Source organism: Nelumbo lutea, chromosome 2 (assembly GCF_056320005.1).
Source record: "Nelumbo lutea isolate HS-2025 chromosome 2, American lotus-T2T, whole genome shotgun sequence".
Taxonomy (NCBI): Eukaryota; Viridiplantae; Streptophyta; class Magnoliopsida; order Proteales; family Nelumbonaceae; genus Nelumbo; species Nelumbo lutea.
In genome coordinates this window covers 83,938,049-83,962,477 of record NC_142685.1, presented here as the reverse complement: position 1 = coordinate 83,962,477, position 24,429 = coordinate 83,938,049, and the positions used below count along the sequence as shown (strand labels likewise).

At 45.0% G+C, this 24,429-nt stretch overlaps 1 long non-coding RNA gene across 1 annotated transcript; it reads right to left on the bottom strand.

Annotated features, from left to right (window-relative positions):
- Positions 1-340: 340 nt before the first annotated feature.
- Positions 341-24,130, bottom strand: LOC148871663 (uncharacterized). The gene is made up of 4 exons (XR_016108189.1): positions 23,673-24,130; positions 12,880-13,072; positions 12,306-12,367; positions 341-811 (listed from the first exon to the last, which is right to left on the bottom strand). It is a non-coding gene; the product is annotated as an uncharacterized LOC148871663 (long non-coding RNA).
- Between the last annotated feature and the right edge of the window lie 299 nt (positions 24,131-24,429).

Below are 24,429 nucleotides of genomic sequence, written 5' to 3'. Positions count from 1 at the left end.
AGCACTATGTGGACCCACTTAATAATAATAATAATAATAATAATAATAATTGTGAGCATCAAAAAATGGCTCATTTGCCACTTGGGCTGGGAATGGAGTCGCCACCCATCAGATTAGGAAATGGAGGTGATGAAACCCCGAGAATAGTATCAAAATTGTTTTGGTTCAATAGTGACTCCAATAGCCCAAGGCACCAGTTAAACCAGTCTGAATAGGTCTCGGATGGGAGAGGGAAGGGGTAAGCACCCCTCTCTTGGGTCCAAGGTGGGACCCACATGGTAATACATGAATTAAATCAAGATAACACATGAAACAAGAATTCTGCCTGCAAACTCGATGAGCTTAACAATTATTTAATTCAGATTCAAGAAAAGAAATAAATGAGTAGTTAACATGTCACTACCTAAACAAGTAAATTCTAGATGAGCATCAGCAAGCACTAATACGCACTCCAGCAATGGACTAAAGACTAAAACATATCAGCTAAAAAAATCTAACAACAGACTAAGAACAAAGACATTGATGGAATCAGCTACAACACAGAGAAGATTGACAACAGAAGAAGAAAAACAAAAAAAAAATATTCAAAGAAAAAGAGGATGAATAAACGTCGAGAGACTAAGAGTTCAAAAATTACTGCTGAACTAATACAATCTACTAGCCAATTTATGACTAAACTAAATTCATATCTAATTATCGTAGGGGAGGGAGCAACAAAGTTCAGATCGAATTGGATTGAATACAGGAGGTCCACGGGGGTGAGTTCGATGGAACCCACTCCATCGGCCTTCTCTACAACCTCAAATCCTCCCTGTAAAGAAAAATAAAATAGAGCAGGATCAGTTTTAATCTACTTGAGTGATGTCCTTGTTAGACAGTTTTGTATGCCCTTAGCTTCAACCAAAATTGATGTACTTTATGAGTTTATTGTAAATGAATAAAAGTGCATATTTGATTCATGTTCCCTTGGTATGTTTCTGTGTAATACCCTTAAAGTGGACACTTATTGAGACTCGTGTTAGTTTAGAATGTTCACAGCCAATGGGTCGGTCTGGGGAGACCTATCCTAACAAGGCTGACACTGTGGTGCCACCAAGTCGGTTGGGGTGCCTTGTCTCAGCTACCGGGGTGAGACCCTAGGCACATACAGTGTGGGATTAATTGAATCTTTGAACTAGACCAGATTTCCAGTATTGCCCAGGACCTTGGAGATTGATGGGCAAAACTGGAAAGTTAGACCCGACCCTCGATACAGAGGCAGTTCGATCAGATCAAACTTGCCAAAGACATATTGGACAGTCTCAGGACAATGTATGAAGAGCAAAATCATTCTACTCGACAAAAGGTCTTGAAACAGTTCATGCCCGCACAAATGTCCAAGGGTCAACAAGTTCACGACCATTGTCTTCGGATGATGGGATACATCAACGAACTGGAGGCTCTTGGATCCGGGCTGGACCTTGCAACCCAGATAGATGCTATCCTTAACTCTTTGCCTCCTTCCTTTAATCCGTTCATCATGAACTATAACATGAACAAGTTGAATGTCAGCTTACAAGAGCTCATCAATATGTTGCAAAGAGCTGAAGAACTGATTAGAAAGGATGAGCCTGTAGCCATGCTTGTTGAAGCTGGCAAGACAGGCAAGAGAAAGATAAAGGCAAAGAAACCTCAGAAGAAAGCCACTAAGAGCAAGAAGTAGAAGAAAGACAAAGCATCGGATGCCTGTCACTTCTGCAAGAAGACCGACCACTGGAAAAGGAACTGTCCTACCTACCTGGAATCCAAGAAAGGTAACTTCGAAACTTGTGTTATAGAAACCAATTTGTTGGTAGCTTCTGCGTCTTGGTGTATTGACTCCGGGGCTTCAACTCATGCTTGTAACTCACTGCAGGGGTTCAAGATAAGCAGAAGGCTGAGTGAAGGAGAAGTCACACTCTACTTGGGGACTATTGCAACTGTTGCAGCCGCGGGCATAGGAACCGTGGAGTTAATTTTTAGAGAAGGAACAATTGTACTGAAAGACTGTCTTTATGTGCAAAATTTAAGGAGAAATTTGATTTCTATCTCAAAACTGTGTGCAGATGGTTATTCTGTCTTCTTTAGTAATACGATTACTATTAAAAGAAACAATAGATTCATTGCATACGGGGAACTAGAGAGCGGTTTCTATGTTCTACATCCTTCTCTAGAAACTAACATAACCAAAGCTACGTCGGCTGAAATCCCCAAGAAGAGAGCTCGTGATACAGTTAATCCCACGTGTCTGTGGCATTATCGACTTGGCCACATCGGTGTTGACCAAATCACAAGGTTGGTAAAGGATGGTCCTTTGGATTTTCTAACTGTAGAAGATCTTCCCACTTGTGAGCCTTGCCTACAAGGCAAGATGATGAAACGGCCATTTAACGGTAAGCCTGAAAGATGTACAGGCACACTTGACCTAATACATACTGATGTATGTGGCCCCTGAGTGTTAGGACACGAAATCAACATGTGTATTTCATCACCTTCACAGATGATTTTTCACGATACGGTTACGTGTACCTAATGAGACACAAGTCTGAATCCTTTGAAAAGTTCAAAGAATTTAGACAAGAGGTCGAGAAACAGTTAGGGAGAGAAATTAAGGCCCTTTGATCAGATCGAGGTGGCGAGTATCTCTCTGATGAATTCAGGGACTACTTAAAGGACAATGGGATAGTATCACAATTAGCTCCTCCTGCTACACCACAACTTAACGGTGTTTCAGAGAGGAGGAATAGGACCTTATTGGATATGGTTCGGTCGCTTCTCATACACTCAGAGTTACCCACATCCTTTTGGGGTTACGCATTAGAGACTGCAATTTATGTGCTGAATTGGGTTCCAACCAAATCGGTTCCGAATATTCCATATGAACTTTGGACCGGAAAGAAACCAAGTGTCAGACACTTGAAGATTTGGGGTTGTCTAGCACACGTTAAAAGAACGAGTGCAGACAAGTTGGAATCCAAGACCAGCCGTTGCCTATTTGTAGGCTACCCAAAAGGCTCTGTAGGTTACCTATTCTATGACCCAAGTGAGCAAAAAGTGTTCTACAGTCGTAATGCGCAATTCTTGGAAACTGACTATATCCTAGACACCCATCGTTAGGAAGTTGTTCTTGATGAGGAGAGCTCAGGAGTAGTGGGAGATGTCCCACAAGTTCCAGGTAGTGACCAATCTAGAAGATCCACTCGGGTATCCAGGCCACCTTGACTAGTGAGGAGGATCCCGTGACTTACACGGAAACTATGTTGGACATAGATTCCCAGAAGTGGGTGGAGGCCATGAGAACAGAGATGGACTCAATGGAGGCCAATGGAGTCTAGACTCTAGTAGATCCACCCTCCGAGGTAAAAGCATTCGGTTGCAAATGGATTTACAAGAGGAAGAAGGGCCCCGATGGTAAGGTTGAGACCTTCAAGGCTCGCCTGGTGGCGAAAGGGTACACTCAAAAAGAGGGCATCGATTATGAGGAAACCTTTTCACCTGTGGCCATGCTTAAATCCATTAGGATCCTGGTAGTTGTAGCAGCATACCATGATTATGAGATTTGGCAAATGGATGTCAAAACTGCATTCCTGAATGGAGATCTTACTGAAGATATCTATATGCAGCAGTCGCAAGGCTTCATTGCTGCAGGTCAGGAAAACATGGTATGTAAACTTAATAAATCTATTTATGGACTTAAGCAAGCTTCTAGAAGTTGGAACATCCGTTTTGACTCTGCTGTCAAATCGTTTGACTTCGAGCAGAATCCGAATGAACCCTGTGTCTACAGGAAGTACAGTGGAGATAAGGTTACCTTCTTGGTTCTGTATGTAGATGACATTCTACTCATTGGGAATGATGTAGGTATGTTAACTACGGTGAAAGTATGGCTATCACAGCAATTCTCCATGAAAGATCTTGGAGAAGCCTCCTATATACTGGGTCTTCGACTCTATAGAGATAGATCGAAGCAGATAATAGGATTATCCCAATCTGCCTACATTGACAAAATAATCAAAAGATACAGCATGGAAAACTCCAAGAAAGAAAATGTTCCTTTCAGGCACGGAGTCACTCTCTCCAAGAAGATGTCTCCCAAGACTTCTGAGGAGATTGATGGCATGAAAGACGTTCCCTATGCCTCTGCCATAGGGAGCATCATGTATGCCATGCTGTGCACTCGTCCTGACATAGCTCAGGCAGTGAGTGTAGTAAGCAGATTTCAGGCCAACCCAGGGCAGGAGCATTGGGCTGCTGTGAAAAACATACTTAAGTACCTTCGAAGTACAAAAGAGTTTTGTCTAGTATTCGACGGTGGCTCACTATAGATCCAAGGGTATACAGATGCTAATTTCTAGTCAAACCCAGATGATAGAAAAAATACATCTGGATATGTTTTCACGATAGGATCGTGTGCTGTTTGATGGAAAAGCAGCAAACAGGGGTCCTAAGTTGCAAATTAATAGTCCACAACCCAAGCCAAGCTCATTGCCGTAAGTGAGGCTGCCTTATGAATGAAGGTGTTCATTCATGAATTTGGAATTCAGCACTTCACCCATTCCATTGTTGTATGACAACACTGGACCTACGGGAGGATGATAGTAAGAGGTAGCATCAGCGGAGAATGTGGTGACCCATTGACTAAGCCACTGACACAGAAAGTGTTTGAGAAACACGTGGAAAGCATGGGACTACGGCTAGTACCTGATTGGACCTAAGTGCAAGTGGGAGCTGTTAGACAGTTTTGTAGGCCCTTAGCTTCAATCAAAATTGATGTACTTTATGAGTTTATTATAAATGAATACAAGTGCATATTTGATTCATGTTCCCTTGGTATGTTTCTGTGTAATACCCTTAAACTGAACACTTATTGAGACTCGTGTTAGTTTAGAATGTTCACAGCCAGTGGGTCGGTCTGGAGAGACCTATCCTGACAAGGCTGACACTGTGGTGCCACCAAGTCGGTTGGGGTGCCTTGTCTCAGCTACCGGGGTGAGACCCTAGGCACATACAGTGTGAGATTAATTGAATCTTTGAACTGGACCAGATTTTCAGCATTGCCCTGGACCTTGGAGATTGATGGGCAAAACTTGAAAGTTACACCCAACCCCTAGACTCGATTATGATACTGCACTAGGTGTCGGATCGAGCTGTCTTTGATGTACCAATCAGTGAGATCCTTAACGGGGGTCAAAACCTGGGTATGTTGGGACAATCCGAGAATTCATCTGAGTGGGTGATCATAGTGACAGGATCAGCCCCTTTGTCGGACAAAGGTAATGATCGGGGATGCACTCTCACTGTTGGAAACCAAGACTGCCGGCAGCCGATTTCAACCGTTGAGATTTGTTTTGCAAAGTATATTTTATATGAGATATAAAAGTATATATATTATGGTTTCTAAAATGTTTGCAAAAAGGTTTTAATTCCCGGGATCCATATAAGTGGAGAGTGCAACACTGTTCCTTGCAGCCGAGGGAGAGGTCCTCTCTTGTCGGGCAGTGTATGATCATTAAGGGCTGAGAGGTTATGTGTAAGACCATTGAGGATAATACTCGATGGGCTAATCTTGCATCTGCCCACAGTCCCTGGGTGTTATAAGGTGGCTTGGCCCAGGGACCACATAGGGTAAGTGTATGGCCCATAGAGCCTATTCGATGGGTTTCAGGGGGTGCACTGTCTTTAATAGTGTATTCGACCAGGCCTTGTAACAAAGGCTGGGCCGAACCCATGTGGCTGATGTGTTGATCAATGCTTGGGTCCCACACCATACAAGGAAGCCAACTGGGCAGCAGTTAGGAAGGTTAAGTGAGCATATAAACTTAATGGGCCTAAAGCCTATTTCGAACTGGGCTATTTATTTAGTTAATTAAAGGGGGGAATTCTGAGATGGATTAGCAGATACGATAGGGTCTTAATCCTATCCACTCAGAGAGTCCATATCTGAATGTGATTCAGATCTAGAAACCTCCTAATGGGATTAGGAGAAAGCTGATCTAATCTGTAGATAAGATAAGGGTTTATCCTTATCACTAGAAGAGAAGGCTGGTCCAAATATGATTTGGATAAGCAACTCCTAATGAGATTAGAAGCTGATCTTTTAAGTTAACAAAAGAAGGAGGGGGCGGCAGCCTTTAGGAGATATACATCAGATTCTCTTTAGGAGATATACATCAGATCCTCTTGCCGCCTCCCTGTTCTTGCCGCCCTGTTTGCCAGTTCGATCTCCAGTTGTGGGAGAAGTCAAGATTGGATCTTGACATCAGTTCTTTGAGAAAGGATTGAAAAGGAAGTTGTGCTCACGTACCATTCTACTAATTCTTGCGAGGACAGAGTTCTTGGGGAAGAACACTGTTGATTCTGCTCCATCCTGCACTGCGCCATCTTCAGTGGGAGCAGTCTTTGGATCCTTCCTTGGGCGTGAACACATTCGTTGGGAGATATTACTTCTCCGTATCAGGTATATTTCTCTCCCATTCCTTTTGGTTCAGATCTGGTTCAGTTTAAGGTTCAAGAATGATCCTTGAAAATATGATTTTCTAAATAGGGAATGTGATTCCCAGTTGAAGGGAGAGAAAAATTTTTGAAATTCGCCCCCTTATTCTGCAATCTTTGGGCGTCCATGGGATGGATCTCTCATCCCTTCAGTCCTAGCTGACTACTAGATGTGTTTTCACCTTCAGAGCACTAGACACCAGAATAACCTCTGCAATTTGCCTTACCCGAACTCATGAACAGGGGAGGTTTCAGTCTATTGTAGAATGCCCAAATCAAAACGCAATGTTTAACTTGATGCAAACCGATGAACAAACCAACCTCTCTGAGCTAGACAATTGCTGAGATCGACTTAGGTTAAATGCGATAAGTCAGTAGTCATTTTTAGGTGAACTTCAGCCTACTAGGCAGCGCGGGGTTGGGATTTTGGCCTGAGATGGATGATGCTGCAGTGTTGTCATTGCTACCGGAAGTCAAAGCAGCGGTGATCGGCGGGATGAAGTTGAATTGGATGATAGAACTAATAATTTGTTCAGGTTGTTGGGAGCTGAAAGTGACGATGATCGGCGGCAGTAATACGAAGCAGAGAAGATGAAGGGAGACTGACTGTTAACATAGTGAGAAGAGGAAACTAGGAAAACCGGAGAATAGGAGAGAGTAGGAAATAGAGAGAAAGAATAAGAAAGCTAAAGGGAGCCAGCTATAGATAGAAAAGGAATAGGGGGAAGGAAAGATAAAGAGAGAGAGGGAGAGAGATGTGTGGGGAGGAGGTCGGAGAAGAGATCTCCGCTAACTTCAAATCCGCCGCTGCAACCAAAGGAAGGGAAGAAGAAGAAGAAGAAGAAGAAGAATAAGAAGAAGAAGAAGAGAGAAGAGATTGTAAGACAGTGTGTGCCTTTAGCTCCAATCAGCATAATGTACATTATGACATTTATTGTAAATGAATAAAGTACATATTTGATTCATGTTATTATTGTGTGTTTATGTGTAATACCCTTAAATTGGACACATATGAAACTCGTGTTAGTTTAGAATCTTCACAGTCGTTGGATAGAACTGGGGAGATTTATCTTGCCAAGGCTGACACTGATGTGCCACGAAGTTGGTTGGGGTAGCTTGTCTTAACTACTAGGGTGAGACCTGAGGTACATGCAGTGTGAGTTTTCTTGAAACCCTGAACCGAACCAAAATTCTAGTATTGCCCTGGACCTTGGAGATAGATGGGAAAAACTAGAATGTTACACCTGACTCCTAGACTCGATTATGATACTGCACTTTTACTCTTTACTAACAGAAAAATGTTAGGCCCGAGCCCAAGCCCGGCCTGACCAACGGGCCTACAACTTGGGCCCGAGCCCGACCCTGATAAAAAGCCCAAAGCCCGAGCCCGAGCCTGAGGCCTGACCTAATAAAAGAAATTCGAATTTGTTCCTATTCAAATAAACATTATCTATTTTAATTCAGATGCTTTTTACCCCTATTTAAATGAACAATGGTCCTACAAGTGAATCAACAACCTTCTTAAATCAAAAAAATTATTCAAATGGACATCACATAGGGTTTTCACTTAGGTTTAATTATAGGTTGGGTCGGGTCGGGCTCAGACTGGGCTATTTTGGAAAAGCCCAAGCCCGGTTCAAATTTTATGCGAGTCGGGCTTTTTGGCCCGAGGTTAAGCCTGCGGGCCAAAATGCCTGTTCAAGCCCATCTGGGCTCGGTCCGGCCCATCAGGCCACTCAGCCCATGAATAGATCTAGTGTCAGATTGGGCTATCTTTGATATGCCAATCAATAAGATTTTTAGAGGGGGTCAAAACCTGGATATGTTGGGACAGTCCGAGAATTCATTTGAGTGGGTGATCATAGTGACATGATCAACCCCTTTGTCGGACAAAGTGAATGATCGGGGATGCATTCTCTCTAATTGTTTCAAAATGTTTGCCAAAGGTTTTAATTCCTGGAATCCATGTGAGTAGAGAGTGCAGCACTGCACCTTGTAGCCGAAGGAGAGGTCATCTCTTGTCGGGTAGTGTTTGATCATTATGGGCTGAGAGGTTAAGTGTAATACCATTGAGGGTTATACCTAATGAGTTAATCTTGCATCTACCAGTAGTAATTGGGCCTTCATAAGATGGCTGAACCCAATGACCGTTTAGTGTAAATGTTGGGCCCATTAAAAGCCTATAGTGATGGACTCAGGGGTTCATTGCATTCAGCAGTTAATTCGGCCAAGCCTTGTAGCAGAGGCTAGGCTGAACCCATGTGGTTGATGTGTAGATCAATGATAGGGTCCCATGCCATACAAAGAGAGCCAAACTAGTCAGCATTAAAGTGGAAATGAGCCTGAAAGCTTAATGGGCCTAAAAGCCCATTTCGAACTGGGTTAATTAGATTAATTAAATAGGGGTGGATTTGGGATTTGGATTAGCATATAAGATAAGGGATTATCCTTATCCACTTAAAGAGTCTAGATCCAAATAAAGGTTTGGATCAAAGGAATTCCTAATTTGATTAGGAAGGCTGATCTTTATCTGCAAATAAGATAAGGGGTTATCCTTATCACTTAGAGTCTAGATCCAAATAAAATATTTGGATAAGGAAACTCCTAATGAGATTAAGAAATTGTCTTTTTAAGGCTATAAATAAGAGAGCAGGGCGATCCTCCAAAGACACATTCACTGAATACAGAGAGAAGACAACACAGTTAGACCGCTCTTGCCTTCTGCTCTTTTTCTTCATGCTCTTGCTGCCCTACCCTTTTCGATCTCCAGTTCTTGGATTGGATCAAGATTTGATCTTGATATTGTTTCTTACCAAAAGAAACAATTTAGAAGTTGTGCTCACTGTCTCATTTGATTCTCGCTGAAGAATCACTAGTTCTTAGTGAAGAACTACCTGTTGATCCTGCCTCACCTTAAGTTGTGCCATCTTCAGTGGAGGGAGGATTTGATACTCTCTTTGGGTGTGAACACCTACGTTGGGAGGAGCATTCTTGCATGGATTCCGTATCAGGTATATCCCTCCCTTAATTTGGTTTCAGATTTGGTCCGGTTTGGTTACAAGAACGAACATTGAAAATGTTATTTCCTAAATTGGGAATAGGATTCCTGGATGGCAGTAAAGAAATTTTTGGAATTTCGCCTAACCTTCCTATAAGGTTCGGCCATCCATATGATGGATCTCTCATCCCTTCAAGAGGAAAAGAGTGGAGATCGAATAGGGTTTCTGGTTTGCTGCCACCGCTCTATGTTTGGGTTCGAACAGGGGAAGAGAATGAATAGTGGATTAGGGCAAATGGTTAACTTAAGTTGAATTTATATGGGATGTAGGGGTATTTTTGTAATTTTAGGAAATCTAAGGGGTATTTTGGTAATTTTTTGATAGGGTGGTCAAATTGGGGTTCTAGACGGGTGGCTGAGATTTTCGGTCAAAGATGGAGGGTTGAGATGGGTCTGGCTACAGAGGGGGGTTTTGTTAATGGGCTAGCAAGATTACTTGAAATGGAATCTTTTTATATGGAAGGGTAAATGTGGGTATTTTTGGCTAAAGTTTGGCAAGGTGGGATTTTTGGGGATTCTGGATTGATTAGTGGGGTCAGATTGGCCCAACTGGACCTGGATCAAGCAGATCTAGATAGGGCTTGATTCGACTAATCTAGAGCTTCAAAATGGAATATATGTTCGATGAAGTGGTAAACGAAGGCAGTTTTGGGTGAAATTTTACAAGGTAGAGTTGTTGGGTAGTCTAATGTGATAGGTAAGGTTAAATTGGGCCAAATGGGCCCGAATTGGATGGCTTTGGAATCTAGTCAATCTGAAGCCTTAAATGAGATCTTGGTGCGATGGAGGAATAAGCAAGGGTGTCTTGGGATAAAATTTTATAGGTGATATTTGAAGTGTCTAGGAGATCCTAGGTCTGATGGTTGTGTTTTGGGATATCCTAGGTCTTGAATAGAAATTTTACGGGTTGGTGTTGTGGGAGATCCTGGGTCTTATGGTTGTGTCAGATCTAGTGGTTGAGGTGTAAGTGGAGGTCGATCGTGGCCATCAGATTGGCATTGGACAAGTTTAACAGTGGATCTGAGGGCTCTTGGGGTGAAACTTGGGTTTTCTAGGTTTCTGGGTGTTTCAGAGCGATCGAAAGGGTCTAATCGGGTGTTTGAGGTGAATTCGAGGTTCAGGCGGTGTACCGAGCAAAAAATAGGTGCTGACAATAATAATAATAATAATAATAATAATAATAATAATAACAACAACAACAACAACAACAACAAAAATAATAATAATAATAACAAATAATGAATAATATTGATAAATAACAATAATAATAATTTAACAAGTAATGAATAATATTTCTAGAAAGTATTTTCAAGGCACGGTTTTCACAAAACACTTTCAGAAAGTGCTTTTAAGGCGCAGTTTTTAAAAAATACATTTAGAAAGCACTTTCAAGGCACAATTTTCACAAAAATACTTCTAGAAAGTGCTTTTAAGGCGTAGTTTTCACAACATACTTCCAGAAAGCACTTTCAAGGCACAATTTTCACAAAATACTTCTACAAAGTGATTTTAAGGTGTAGTTTCCACAAAATGATTCCAGAAAACACTTTTAAGGAACAATTTCACAAAATACTTCCAGAAAGTGCTTCTAAGGCGCAATTTTCACAAAATACTTCCAAAAAGAGTTTTCAAGGTGTAATTTTCATAAAATACTTCCAGAAAGAACATTTAAGGTGCATTTTCATAAAATACTTCCAGATAGTTCTTTTAAGGTGCAATTTTCACAAATTTAAAAAACACCACCCTTTTTAAAAAATAAAATAGGATAATGCAACAAATTAAAATTCGGATTATTCAAAAAAATCACAAAAAAGATCACTAATACCAATGAGAATTTAAAGAAAAATAAAATAGGATAATATTAAGTATACATGTTAATAATAAATCAAAAAATGAAATTTTGATTATTCAAGAAAATATAAAAAACACCACCAATATCCTTTCTAAAAAATTAAATTGGATAATGCAATAAAATAAAATTCGGATTATTCAAAAAATTCACAAAAAAGATCACCAATACTAATGAGAATTTAAAGAAAAATAAAATAGGATAATATTAAGTATACATGTTAATGATAAATCAAAAAATGAAATTTTGATTATTCAAGAAAATATAAAAAACACCACCAATATCCTATCTAAAAAAATAAATAGGATAATGCAACAAATTAAAATTCGGATTATTCAAAAAAAATCACAAAAACATATACAAAACATAACATAACAAATATTCACAAGTTGTCAATAAATAATTCAAACAATGTTTGCAGTATAGTTTGCATCATTTTCAGCATATGTTTGCATCATTTTCAACATTATTGTTTGCATAAAAAATAATTCAAACAATGTCAAATATTATACAAAAATCAAGAAAAAAAAATATGTAACCCACATATATCAGCATATGTTTGCATCATTTTTAAAAAAGAAAACGGAAAAAGAATCTATTCATGCATAGGAATCTATCACATAGACAATGCAAAAAAAAAAAAACAAGTAAATATTTCTGATTTAATGAATAATTAATCAGAAGTTAAAAAAATTAAAACATCATAAATATTCAAACATCAAAGTGTAACCAAATATTCATCCAACTTCAGCAATTTTTTTGCATGATTTTTAACAAAAAAAATCTGATTTCTCATATGAAACCAAAACATTTTTGAATCAGACAAATAATCATACAAAAAACCAAAAAAAATAGCAAACATGGAGGGGAGGATTTGAGCGAACTAACCTCCTTGTTATTGATGGTTGGACGGTGAGATTGTCGCCATTAAACTCTTCTAACTTGCAAATCTGTGAACACATCAAACAGGGGAGTTTCAAGTTTAAAGAAAACCAAGAAAAATGGCTTAATATAAAGAAGCACTTCACAAAATGTAACAAAATGGAAAAACGACAGGTCTACCGGCCATTTTTCCTCACCACCGATTGTCATCGGTGAACTTTTAACTGGGTGTGCCGCTACCTAGTTCACTAAGTTCGAATGAGAGGAGAGGAGGTAAAACCCTTGCGTGGGGGTATTTTGGGTATTAAAAAATACCAGGGACTGGTTCATCCCATTCTATTAGAAGAAGTACTTCTCCAATAAGTGCTAAAAAAAATGCCAACTTCAGGTCACTTTTTTAACAATTGATTCTTTTAACAAAAAATACTTCTTCCCCACTTTTTTATCAAACACATAAAAGCACTTAATAACCACTTAATGTGTGGTCCTAGCTCTTAAAAGAAGTACTTGTTAAAAGTAAAATCAAACGGGGGCTTAAACTTCCCTCCTTTCTCCTTGTGAGTATCGGAAAACAGCTCACTTGGGTTGATTTGGAGTTGCCACCCATCAATTAAGAAAATTGAGGTGATAGAACCACCGAGAACAATTTTCAAAAACATTTTCGCTTTAATAGTGACTCCAAAGCCTGAGGCACCAACTAGCCAATCCGGGTAAGACTCGGATGGGAGAGGAAAAGGGTTAGGCACCCCTCTCCCAAGTCTGTTAGGTGGGGCCTGCATGAAATTCAAAAAAAAGCATAAGCACGAAATAAGCAATTATGTAAGCGAATTAATAAAGGCAAACCATAAGAATAAATAATCACAAAAGATAATATACCTTATTAGTTTTCTTATTTTCCTTTTCTATTTGTATTTTATTCTACCCCTCGTTTTACTATTGTACTATATTTTTATCTTTTCATCCTTTTTAACTATTATTTATATTTTTCTTTGTTTCTTTTTATTATATATATACTTTGATTGCTATACTTTTATCATTATTGTTATTCTTTTTATTTTATTATTTATCTATATATTTTTTCTTAGTTTTTATTTATTTTTTATGAAACCCTATTCATTTATATTTATGCACTAATTATTCAATTAACCTACTTGATGAAGGAAGATTTGGCCCGACCTCTCTCATGTGACACGTGGCAGAAACAACAGCTCGGCAAAAGGGGCCAAGCCTAGGCGGGAACAAGGGGACACACTTCGCCGAACTGACCCTTGTAACAGCTCGGGATACACTTCGCCGAACTGACCCACCTTGTAACAGCTCGGGATACACTTCGCCGAACTGACCCTTGTAACAGGTCGGGATACACTTCGCCGAACTGACCCACCTTGTAACAGCTCGGATACACTTCGCCGAACTGACCCACCTTGTAACAGTTCGGGATACACCTCGCCGAGACTGACCTGCCCTATAGATACCTCCGAGCTCAAGACCGCCTCGCTCAGCACTTCGCATCACCTTCTGGGCACCAAAGCCAAACAAGTCGTACCATGCCTGACACTAGGGAAGTCCGTGCCCGAGGGCACCACGCCTGACTGACTTGGGATCTGACGTTTGGCAGCAGCACTCTAAACAGCCACCTGCCACCACCACTGACGCCGCCATCTCCAGTTAGACGGTTAGGCAGTGACGGTTCTGTCTCAGCAGAAAGGACGACGGACGAATTGACAAGAACAAGGGTAATCATACCCGATCTGACAAGGGGCCTCGGGACGAGTACACGAAGTAACTATAAGAGCCCCCTGCCCCCCGACAACGGAGGTATGCAAACTTTGCGCTATCTGGTATTACCTTGCTTTTGAAGGATTCTAACTTGAGCTTCGGAGCCTCTACACCGGGTTCCCCCCGAAGCTTTCCCATCTCCTCCGTTTCAGGTTCCCTGCTACCCCGTTTGGAAGCAAGGCAGCGGACAGCTAAGACCAGCCGGATCGCACTCCATCAACTGGCGCCGTTTGTGGGAAACGCTTCAAAAAGCCTCCCTCCAAACTTCGATCCCCTTTTTTCTTCAAAAAACTCAACACTCATGGCCTCCTCCAGCACCACCGGACGTGGCACGGAGACAAACGCCACCGGGGAGCAACTTTCGATCCCCGTAGTGTGCGTTGGACAGTTCACCATCCCCCTTTCGGCGGATGGGATCCCCATCTTGAACACACCACAAGCAGTGGCACCCGTAAACCCTCCTACCACAAGCATCCCCTTTCCTCTCCCCATTGAGACAACCTTCACCGAACCAACTGCCGTCCCCCTGGCAGCTAGCCAAAACCGATTGGAAGACCTGATGCAGTGCATGCCGGCAATGCAAGCCCAAATGCAACAGTTCCAGCAACACCAACTTCACCAGCACCAAGTGTTGCACAACATCTCTCAGTATCACTATCAACAGCAGTTCCCCCAACTGCCACTGAACCAACCACTACTTCCACCTCGCCACCCCGCTCCGAGGCCGGTCAAGGCCTCCCAGCAGGATGGGCACCCCCGCCAGGCGAAGGCCTCCCGGCCCCAGAACCACCCCAACAGCCAGGCCTCGTCCCCAGGCCGAAGAGAGAAAAATGTTGTCCCCGCCTCGCAACCCGCAGGCGGATCGAGAACCTCGCCCGCGAGGTCGGCACCCCGGCGCTCCAAACCCGAGCTCCTGCTCACCGAAAACCGATTCAGTGCCCTGGCGGCAGACTACCAGCACTCCGGGCCCATCGAGCTCGGTAACACGGAGGCCAGCAGCGCCAACACAAGGCTCACTCAACGGCGAAGGCGCCGGCGAAGTCGCCAAACCGCCACCTGTGCCTTGTCGGAATTCAGAGGCAAAGACACGAGCTCGGACGAGGTAGGGGCTGCCCCGGCTCTCTCCGTTCCTTCCCCCCTCGCATCGGAACTCCTAGCGGTCCCCTTACCCAGAGACTTCAAGCTCCCACCTCTGGACAAGTACGACGGGTCCTTCGACCCCAACGACCACGTTGACGCCTTTCAGTCGCAAATGCACCTCGCCAGGGCTAGCGAATCGTGCATGTGCGTGGCCTTTACCACCACCCTCAGGGGGGTAGCCCGCACTTGGTACAGGAACCTGGCCCCCGGGTCGATAAAGTGCTGGGCCCAGTTCGTGCAAGTCTTCACCACACACTTCGTCACCAGCCGACGGTGCCCCAGAACAGAGGAAAGCATCTTCGGAGTGGTCCAAAGAGGGGTGACGCACAAAGAGTTCATGGCACATGGTGGCCAACCAGCCCGCGACCGTGGCCAAATTCCTCAAACTCGCGGATAAGTTCATGAGGACAGAAGAAGAAATCAACCAACGAACCGAAGGCGGGAACGAGAAAAGAAAGAGAGAAGGCGAGCTCTCCAACCCGGTGAATAGAAAAAACCCGACCCAGGAGCCGAAGCCGAACCAGTCCTTCCGGGCCCCCCTAGCAGTTCGGACGGACTACATGCCGTTAAACATGAGGCGGACAGAGATCTTAATGATGATCAAAGACGCTCCGTACGTTAAGTGGCCACCTCGCCTAAAAGGAAATCCGAACGAGAGAAACAAGAATTTGTATTGTAGTTTCCATAGAGACCATGGTCATAGCACCGAACAATGTAATAACCTCCGGGATGAGATAGAGGGACTCATCCGTCGCGGATACTTGAGAAACTTTGTACAGCACAGCAATAACAATAAAACATGTCAGCAAAGGGAGCATGAAAAGGATGCTCCCGAGTCTAGCAATAGACCTGCCGAACCGTTGCAGAAGTAGCCTCCGGAAGAGAGGCCAGTTCGGGGAACCATCCATGTAATAGTGGGAGGTTCGGTGGTAGCGGGGTGTACCTCGGCAGCAGCCCGGACTTCAGTTCGCGAAGCGGCCCTCGAAGAACGGAACCCCCCAAAAGACCAAAGACCGAAGAACCAATCTTTTTCACGGAGGACGACGCGCGAGGAGTCCACTACCCCCATGATGACGCGCTTGTCATTAAGCTAAGGATCAGCGACTTCGAGGTCAGGCGCGTACTCGTAGATTCGGGCAGCTCAGCGGACATCCTCTTCAAATCAGCATTTGACCAGCTGCAGTTAAAGAGGAGCGAGCTGAAGCCCGCGAACACTCCCCTGGTAGGTTTCAGCGGAGAGGAAGTCAGGCCCCTCGGAAAAGTAACTGTCCCTGTGGAAGTCGGCACATGGCCTTGTGCGGTCAGTATTGCTACAAAGTCATGCCCTTCGGACTAAAAAATGCCGGGGCGACTTTCCAAAGACTTGTAAATAAGCTATTTCGGCCCCTGATTGGTACGAAGATAGAGTGCTATGTAGACGACATGGTCGTCAAGACTCAGTTTTCACAAGAGTTAATACAAGACTTAGATTCTGTTTTCCAAATCCTACGTCAGGTTGGCATGAAGTTGAATCCCAACAAGTGTGTCTTCGGCGTCACCTCGGGCAAGTTCCTAGGCTACATTGTCAATCGACGCGGTATTGAGGCGAACCCGGACAAAATAAAAGCCATTCTAGATATGAAACCACCTCGGAAAGTAAAAGAGGTTCAGAGGCTAAATGGCCGCATAGCCGCTCTAAGCCGCTTCTTGTCCAAGTCAGCAGACCGCTGCCTACCCTTCTTCAAGGCAGTCAAAGGCAAAGGGTTCGAGTGGACCCAGGACTGCCAGTTCGCGTTCGATGAACTAAAAGGTTACCTCGCTAGTGTGCCAACCTTAGCCCGGCCCGAGGTGGGCGAGGTCTTAGCACTGTACCTCTCGGCAAGCGACGAGGCAGTCAGTTCGGTACTAATAAAGGAAACAGACCGGGTCCAACGACCCATATATTATGTTAGTAAAATTTTGCAGAGAGCAGAGGCAAGGTACCCTAGTAGTAGCAGCTCGTAAACTCCGCCCGTACTTCCAGGCTCACACCGTCATCGTCCTAACTGACAAACCTCTTAGACAAGTTTTACTCAAACCCGAAGTCTCCGGTCGACTGACGAAATGGGCCATCGAACTCAGCGAGTACGACCTCCAGTACAAACCGAGAACCGCTATCAAGGCCCAAGCTTTGGCAGATTTTATTGCCGAGTGCACTTTCAGCCATGAAGCCCCACAGGTCGAGCCCGAGGTCCCCAGTTGCGGCGAACCCGGAGCTCCTAAGCCCATAGAGTCCGAACCCCGTGAAGTAGTAGCCAGTGTGGCATCTCTCCTGATCAGGCGAAGAGCGAATTGGGATGAGGAACCTTGGATCCTTCACGTGGATGGTTCCTCGAACCGGCAAGGCAGCGGAGCTGGAATAGTCTTGTGCGGCCCGAGCGGCACTAAAGTAGAATACGCACTATGCTTTGAGTTCGCGGCATCCAACAACGAGACAGAGTACGAAGCACTGATCGTCGGGCTGGACCTAGCGCGAAAGGTTAAGGCAAAACACTTGGTCATCTACAGCGATTCTCAACTCGTGGTAAACCAAGTTACCGGCGAATACGAAGCACGCGATCTCTCCATGATCGCATATTTGGCCAAAGTAAAAGAAGCCCTGCTCAACTTTCGGTCACACATCATCAGGCAAATCCTGAGGTCAGAAAACACTGAGGCCGACGCCCTATCCCGGTTAGCCAGTACGAGTCACAACAATATGAGAACTATGTACATAGAAGACTTACCTCGGCCTAGTATTCTCGGGGGGACAGAGGAGGTCGCTCCCATCTTAGAAGCAGAGCCGAGCTGGATCGATCCACTCGCGAGCTTCCTGATAGACGGAACCCTCCCTGCAAAACGCAATGCGGCCAAGAGGGTGCAGCGCCAGGCGGCCAAATACGTCATAATAGACGAACGGTTATACCGACGGTCGTACACGCTCCCCTATTTGCGGTGCCTGCGACCTACCGAAGCCGAGTTCGTACTCCGCGACACTCATAAAGGCCTGTGCGGCGGACACTTGGGGGGCAGAGCACTCGCCCAAAAGGCACTTCGACAAGAATACTACTGGCCAATGATGAAGGCAGAAGTTGTCGAACTCGTCAGAAAATGTGACAAGTGCCAGAAGCACGCTAACATCCACCATCAACCTGCCTCCGACCTCAAATACCTCGCCAGCCCGTGGCCCTTTGCACAATGGGGCATCGACCTCCTAGGGCCATTCCCACCAGCAGCAGGCAAAAGAAAATTCTTAGTTGTTGCGGTAGATTATTTTACGAAGTGGATAGAAGCCGAACCTCTGGCAACTGCCACGGCTCAAAACATACAGAACTTCTTTTGGAAGAACATAGTATGTCGGTTTGGGTTACCTCGGGTTCTAATCTCCGACAACGACAAACAGTTCGAGGATATCAAGTTCCAAGAGTGGTGCCAGAACATGGGGATTCAGCAAAATTTCACGTCAGTCGCGCACCCGCAGGCAAACGGTCAGATGGAAGTAATGAACAGAGCCATCCTGCGCGGACTGAAAGCACGTCTGGATCGAGCTAAGGGATTGTGGGCCGAAGAGCTACCAAGTGTCTTATGGGCTCACCAAACGACCAAAAAAGCAGCCACGGGAGAAACCCCCTTCAACCTCACCTACAGCACTAAAGCGGTGATCCCGGCGGAAATCGAAATACCAACGTTGCGATTAGAAACATACGACGATCGGACGAACGGAGACGAGTTACGCACCAACCTCGACCTACTAGACGAGGTAAGGGACCTCGCGCACATCCGAACAGCGGCATACCAGTAGCAGGTAGCTCGCTACTACAATAGCAGAGTAAAGCAACAAAGCTTCCGAGTCGGCGACCTGGTCCTCCGTAAGATTATGGTGCCCGAACCCAGCATCGGCAAGCTTAGACCTAATTGGGAAGGGCCCTATAAAGTAAAAACAGCGCTCGGGGGCGCATACGAACTCGAAACCTTGGAAGGCAAACGAGTACCCCGAACATGGAACATCGTGAACCTGAGGCGATACTACCTATAAACCACCTAGCGAAGTGGACGAAATCAGGCCCTATGTGCCACAAGGCAAGCCGAGGAACTTCGGCGTAGACAACACATTATCAGCTCGGCAAAAAATCAGTTCACGGCATAAAAGACCATGGAAATTTAAAAACCCGACAAAGAAACAGCTCGGGGAAGATGAGCAAGGGGAAAAAGACACTCCATTGCAAGAAACAGTACATTGGCAAAAAAAAAATTACATGCCCGGAGCCACTTCTTCACCATCGGAAGGCACTTCAACAACACCCGAAGGCCCTGCCTCTCCTTCAGAGTCCGGCTCGCCATCGGCAGCATTGGCCATCTCCTGAGTTATACGCGAAGTGGTTATGGCACTTACATCGAGGTTGGGGTATGTATTCCGGATCATCCACCGGCTCAACTTGAACCCCCTCCTGTAAGAGTCCACCATCAGATCGTCAAAACGCGGGGAGGCAATGTAGTCTTCAACTGCCTTCTTCTTGGCGTCTTCAATACCTTGGGAAAAAATCTGTGTTCTCTCCCTAATGTCCTCCTAAAGATACTCGACTTGATGCTGCAAATCCCAACTTCAAATCCACCATATGCTTGACAACTACCCCCATGGCCTCGGTGTCATGCTGAGACCTCGCCTGTCTGGCCACTTCAACGCGAGCAGCCTCTTCAGCAGCATAAGCAGCCGCCTCAGCAGCCCGGGTATTTTACTCTGCAGCACGAAAGGCTTCTTCAGCAGCATGAGCGGCAGCCTCAGTAGCTCGCGCCTGTCGCGAGCTCCTCTCCACTTGGGCCGCTAAGGCATGAATCGAAGAATTCACCTACCAAAAGAAACAAGTGAGCAAAAATGACAGCAGAAGCAACAAAATAAAAAAGGAAGACAGAATCTAACTTACCACCATGGCATGTGTTACGGCGCGGCAAGCGACCTGATTCAAGGGAAGATCAGTCCACGTCGCGACCTCCTCGGGGAAAGTAGTGTCCCTACTCTTCTGAAGAACGTAGTTCAGCGTCAACACGCTCCTAAACTCCCCTTGAGCTCCCGAGCCTGAGGGCCCAGCCCGCGTATGAGCAGACCCGGAGTGAGCAGGAGCACTTGAGTACGCAGGAGCGCCCGTATGAGTGGTTTCAACGTAAGGTGCCCCGGCAGTCTCATGCACCGGTGGAGTCACTTCGGGCTCCCTGGGCAGATCCTATGGCGTATGGTCTGCGGCTTGGGGCTCCTCATCCAGGGGCAGCTCGGTACGAGTTCGCTTGGCGACCCGCTTCCTCCTCTTCATACCTTGGAACAAACGCCCCCCACGAGTTCTCTCCGCATCCATCACACCTACAGAGACGAGTTCGACATCAAAAAAAAAAAAAGAGAAGCCGCATAGCTAGAAACCTACCCGAACTCAGGCCGGCTGCAATAAGCTTGGCCTCCGCTAAGTAGTGGTGGCACTTTAAGCCTTGTCGTGCCCATTGCCAGAGACCCTTCACTGTCTCTTTATCAAGAGTTACACCCAAATCGGGAGCGGCCTCACCCCACCCAGTCTGAAAGGGCCATCCTTGTGCACTTCGCACGCTGAAGTAGTCCCGCTTCCAAGCTGGGACCTTATTAGGAAGATCATGCAGAAGCTTGAAACCCTGGTGAGGAGAAAGGTAATATGCCCGTCTCCCCCCAGGAAGAGAACCCGACTGTCTCTTGAGCATCAAGATAGAGGAGAATATCTCTAAGTCTAAGGGAAAGTTCTGCTCGCAAAAAAGGGAAATTGTCCCCACCAGGTTCCGAATAGAGTTCGGATGAAGCTGGCCAATGGTGACACCGAAGTGGTTTATGACTTCGACGAGAAGGGGATGGAAAGGAAGTCGCAACCCTACAGCAAGCTGCTCTCGAAAAATCATGATCTCGTCGGGACCGTGTTCCCAAGGAAAGCTACCCGAAGGAATAAAATATGTGTACCCCCCAAGAAGATTATAAGACAGAAGTATGGATTGGAGCCCCTCAGGCGTCATGGTCGAAGGGCCAAACCGGTCTAGCATCCGACCTCGGCGGGAGGTAGACGCCAAACTGCCCGAAGTGACTCGACCTACTGGTTCGTAGTCCTCAAACTCCACCTCAGGATCACTGAGGCAGTCTGGGGACACGGCTCGGTTGGTGGAACCTACATCGGCCCTACTCGAAGAATCGTCTGAGCTATCAAAGCTAGACATTGGGGAAAAGACGAATTCAAGAAAGTACTCACCGGAAAGTTTGAAGAAAAACCAAAGAACCGTGAACTGTATAACCAGCCTTGACGCGAGCTGGAAAAGACTTGGACGCGAGCTGAAAGGTTGGACGCAAACTCAGTAGACAAACCGCAGAAGTGACAACAACCGGGGTCCCCCGCTATTTATAGCTACAGTAACCAAGAATCGACCGTGCAGACCGAAGACGATCCGACGGCCCACGTTCTTACCGATCGCACAACCCTTAAGGTCGAGACGTGATTGGCGCACGTCTTTCCAAAAAAAGCGAAATGTCAGCGCATCTTTTTGAAACCGACGTCACTTCGACACGCGTCTTTTCGAAACTGACGCGCCGCACGTCTCCCTGACAGTCGACCGCGCTCGTACAGCAGTGGCGTGCCTTTTTGAAATGACCCGTCGTCACGTCCCAGCGGCGCGAATTGGTTTGAAATTTAAAACGCGCGGTCACAACCACCAGCGTTCTTGAGTAAGCACGTTTCCAGCCTTCTCAGAAACCGAAAGAACCCTAGCAAAAGCGTCTCGAACAATGAAGGTTCGAAGGATGGGACAATTGATGAAGGAAGATTTGGCCCGACCTCTCTCATGTGACATGTGGCAGAAACAACAGCTCGGCAAAAGGGGCCAAGCCTAGGCGGGAACAAGGGGACACACTTCGCCGAACTGACCCTTGTAACAGCTCGGGATACACTTCGCCGAACTGACCCACCTTGTAACAGCTCGGGATACACTTCGCCGAACTAACCCACCTTGTAACAGCTCGGGATACACTTCGCCGAATTGACCCTTGTAACAGTTCGGGATACACTTCGCCGAACTGACCCACCTTGTAACAGCTCGGATACACTTCCTCGAATTGACCCACCTTGTAACAGTTCGGGATACACCTCGCCGAGACTGACCTGCCCTATAGATACCTCCGAGCTCAAGACCGCCTCGCTCAGCACTTCACATCACCTTCTGGGCACCAAAGCCAAACAAGTCATACCATGCCTGACACTAGGGAAGTCCGTGCCCGAGGGCGCCACGCCTGACTGACTTGGGATCTGACGTTTGGCAGCAGCACTCTAAACGGCCACCTGCCACCACCACTGACGCCGCCATCTCCAGTTAGACGGTTAGGCAGTGACGGTTTTGTCTTAGCAGAAAGGACGACGGCCAAATTGATAAGCACAAGGGTAATCATACCCGATCTGAAAAGGGCCTCGGGACGAGTACATGAAGTGACTATAAGAGCCCCCTGCCCCCCGACAACGGAGGTATGCAAACTTTGTGCTATCTGGTATTACCTTGCTTTTGAAGGATTCTAACTTGAGCTTCGGAGCCTCTACACCGGGTTCCCCCCGGAGCTTTCCCATCTCCTCCGTTTCAGGTTCCCTGCTACCCCATTCGGAAGCAAGGCAGCGGACAGCTAAGACCAGCCTGATCGCGCTCCATCACTACTCTTTCCCACTAACTCTTCCCATTATTTCTTATGTCTATCTACTTATTTATTTCTGCTTACTATTTACTTTTCTCTTCTTCTTTTTTTTTTCCTTTCTTACTATTCTAAATCGGCAGCTCACTCTTTCCCTCCTCTAATTTACATGAGCATCAATTCGGCTCCCCTCTTCTAACTCACCAACTTCTCCCTTTCTTTCCTTTTTTTTTTTTTTGGTTTTATTCTTTATTTTGAAATATCATGTAGGTTCTGATTTGCAAATTAAACAACCCTGATCACCGGAAGGCTCACCTCAATAATCCTCACTGATTCAAACATTAGGGATTCAAAAATGGTTAAAGAAAACAAATAAAGAACAACCTAGACTAATCAGCAATCATCCCTACAAATCAAGCATTAAAGCAAATAACACGGAGCAAAAACTAAAGGATAGATTAAGATAAAGGGTACTCTAATAGGTTCTAAACCTCATCCATTATAAGTTAATTAAGATAAAGGGTACTCTGATAGGTTCTAAACCTCATCCATTAAAAGTTAATTAAGATAAAGGGTACTCTAGTAGATTCTAAGCAAAAACAAAATTGAGCATGCGATGAAGGGAGCAACAAAATTAATGGCATCATATAAAGAAAAAGGAAAGAGGCAACTAAAAGATGCAAACGACCACTATTTTTCTATTGGATTATTTTCTCAATGGGAGAAAAAAAAAAAAACAAACAAAGAGAATGTTTGCCAAATCAAATTCGGCATGAAGGATTACTAACCCGATTAAATCTAGCCGATCCAATCATCAGGACTGAGTTGGGTTTTGGGAACTTCGCAGGAGATAACTCAGCAACCTCCTTATTACTGGATGGATGTTGACCTGAATACGGTTGCTGGAACAGGAGAGCTTCAGTCTGCTATGATCAATGACTGCTAACTGGAACGGAGATAATCCTCGTGGACTGCAGTCAGGAGCACGGTGAGAAGAAACGACTCCTTGGACGCGAGTTTCACCTAAGCTGAGAAGAAAGATAGCCCGAATTATGACTACTATGCGACTCTGCTCAGCTGGTGAGGAACATGGAGAACGGGGATCGGTGCGTGGTTGGAAAAATCTGAAAATGCGGAAAAGCTACACCACTAATGATGAAAAACGAGAAGAAATCTAAAAACAGTGAGAAAAAGGGGATTGGCACCACCGTTGGGTTACTGGTTCTCGTTGGGGAAGATGGTGAATAGCATCCGCAAATGGTATATTACTGACTTTGGAAAATGACAATGTGGAATTTTAGGGGTTTCGAGGGGTAATGTAGTAATTTTAAAAAAACAGGGTTTTTTGGTTCAACCGGGTCTAAGGGGGTCGGACCAGGGGTCTGATGGATGGATGGGACTTTTGGGTCAGAAAATGGAGGGAAGAGAACATTTTTGGGTGTTCACAATGATTTGGTACTTGCAGATTAATGAGATTGGTCGAAACGAAATCTTTTAAAATGAAGGGGCAAATGAAATTATTTTTAACTAAAATTTTACAAGAAG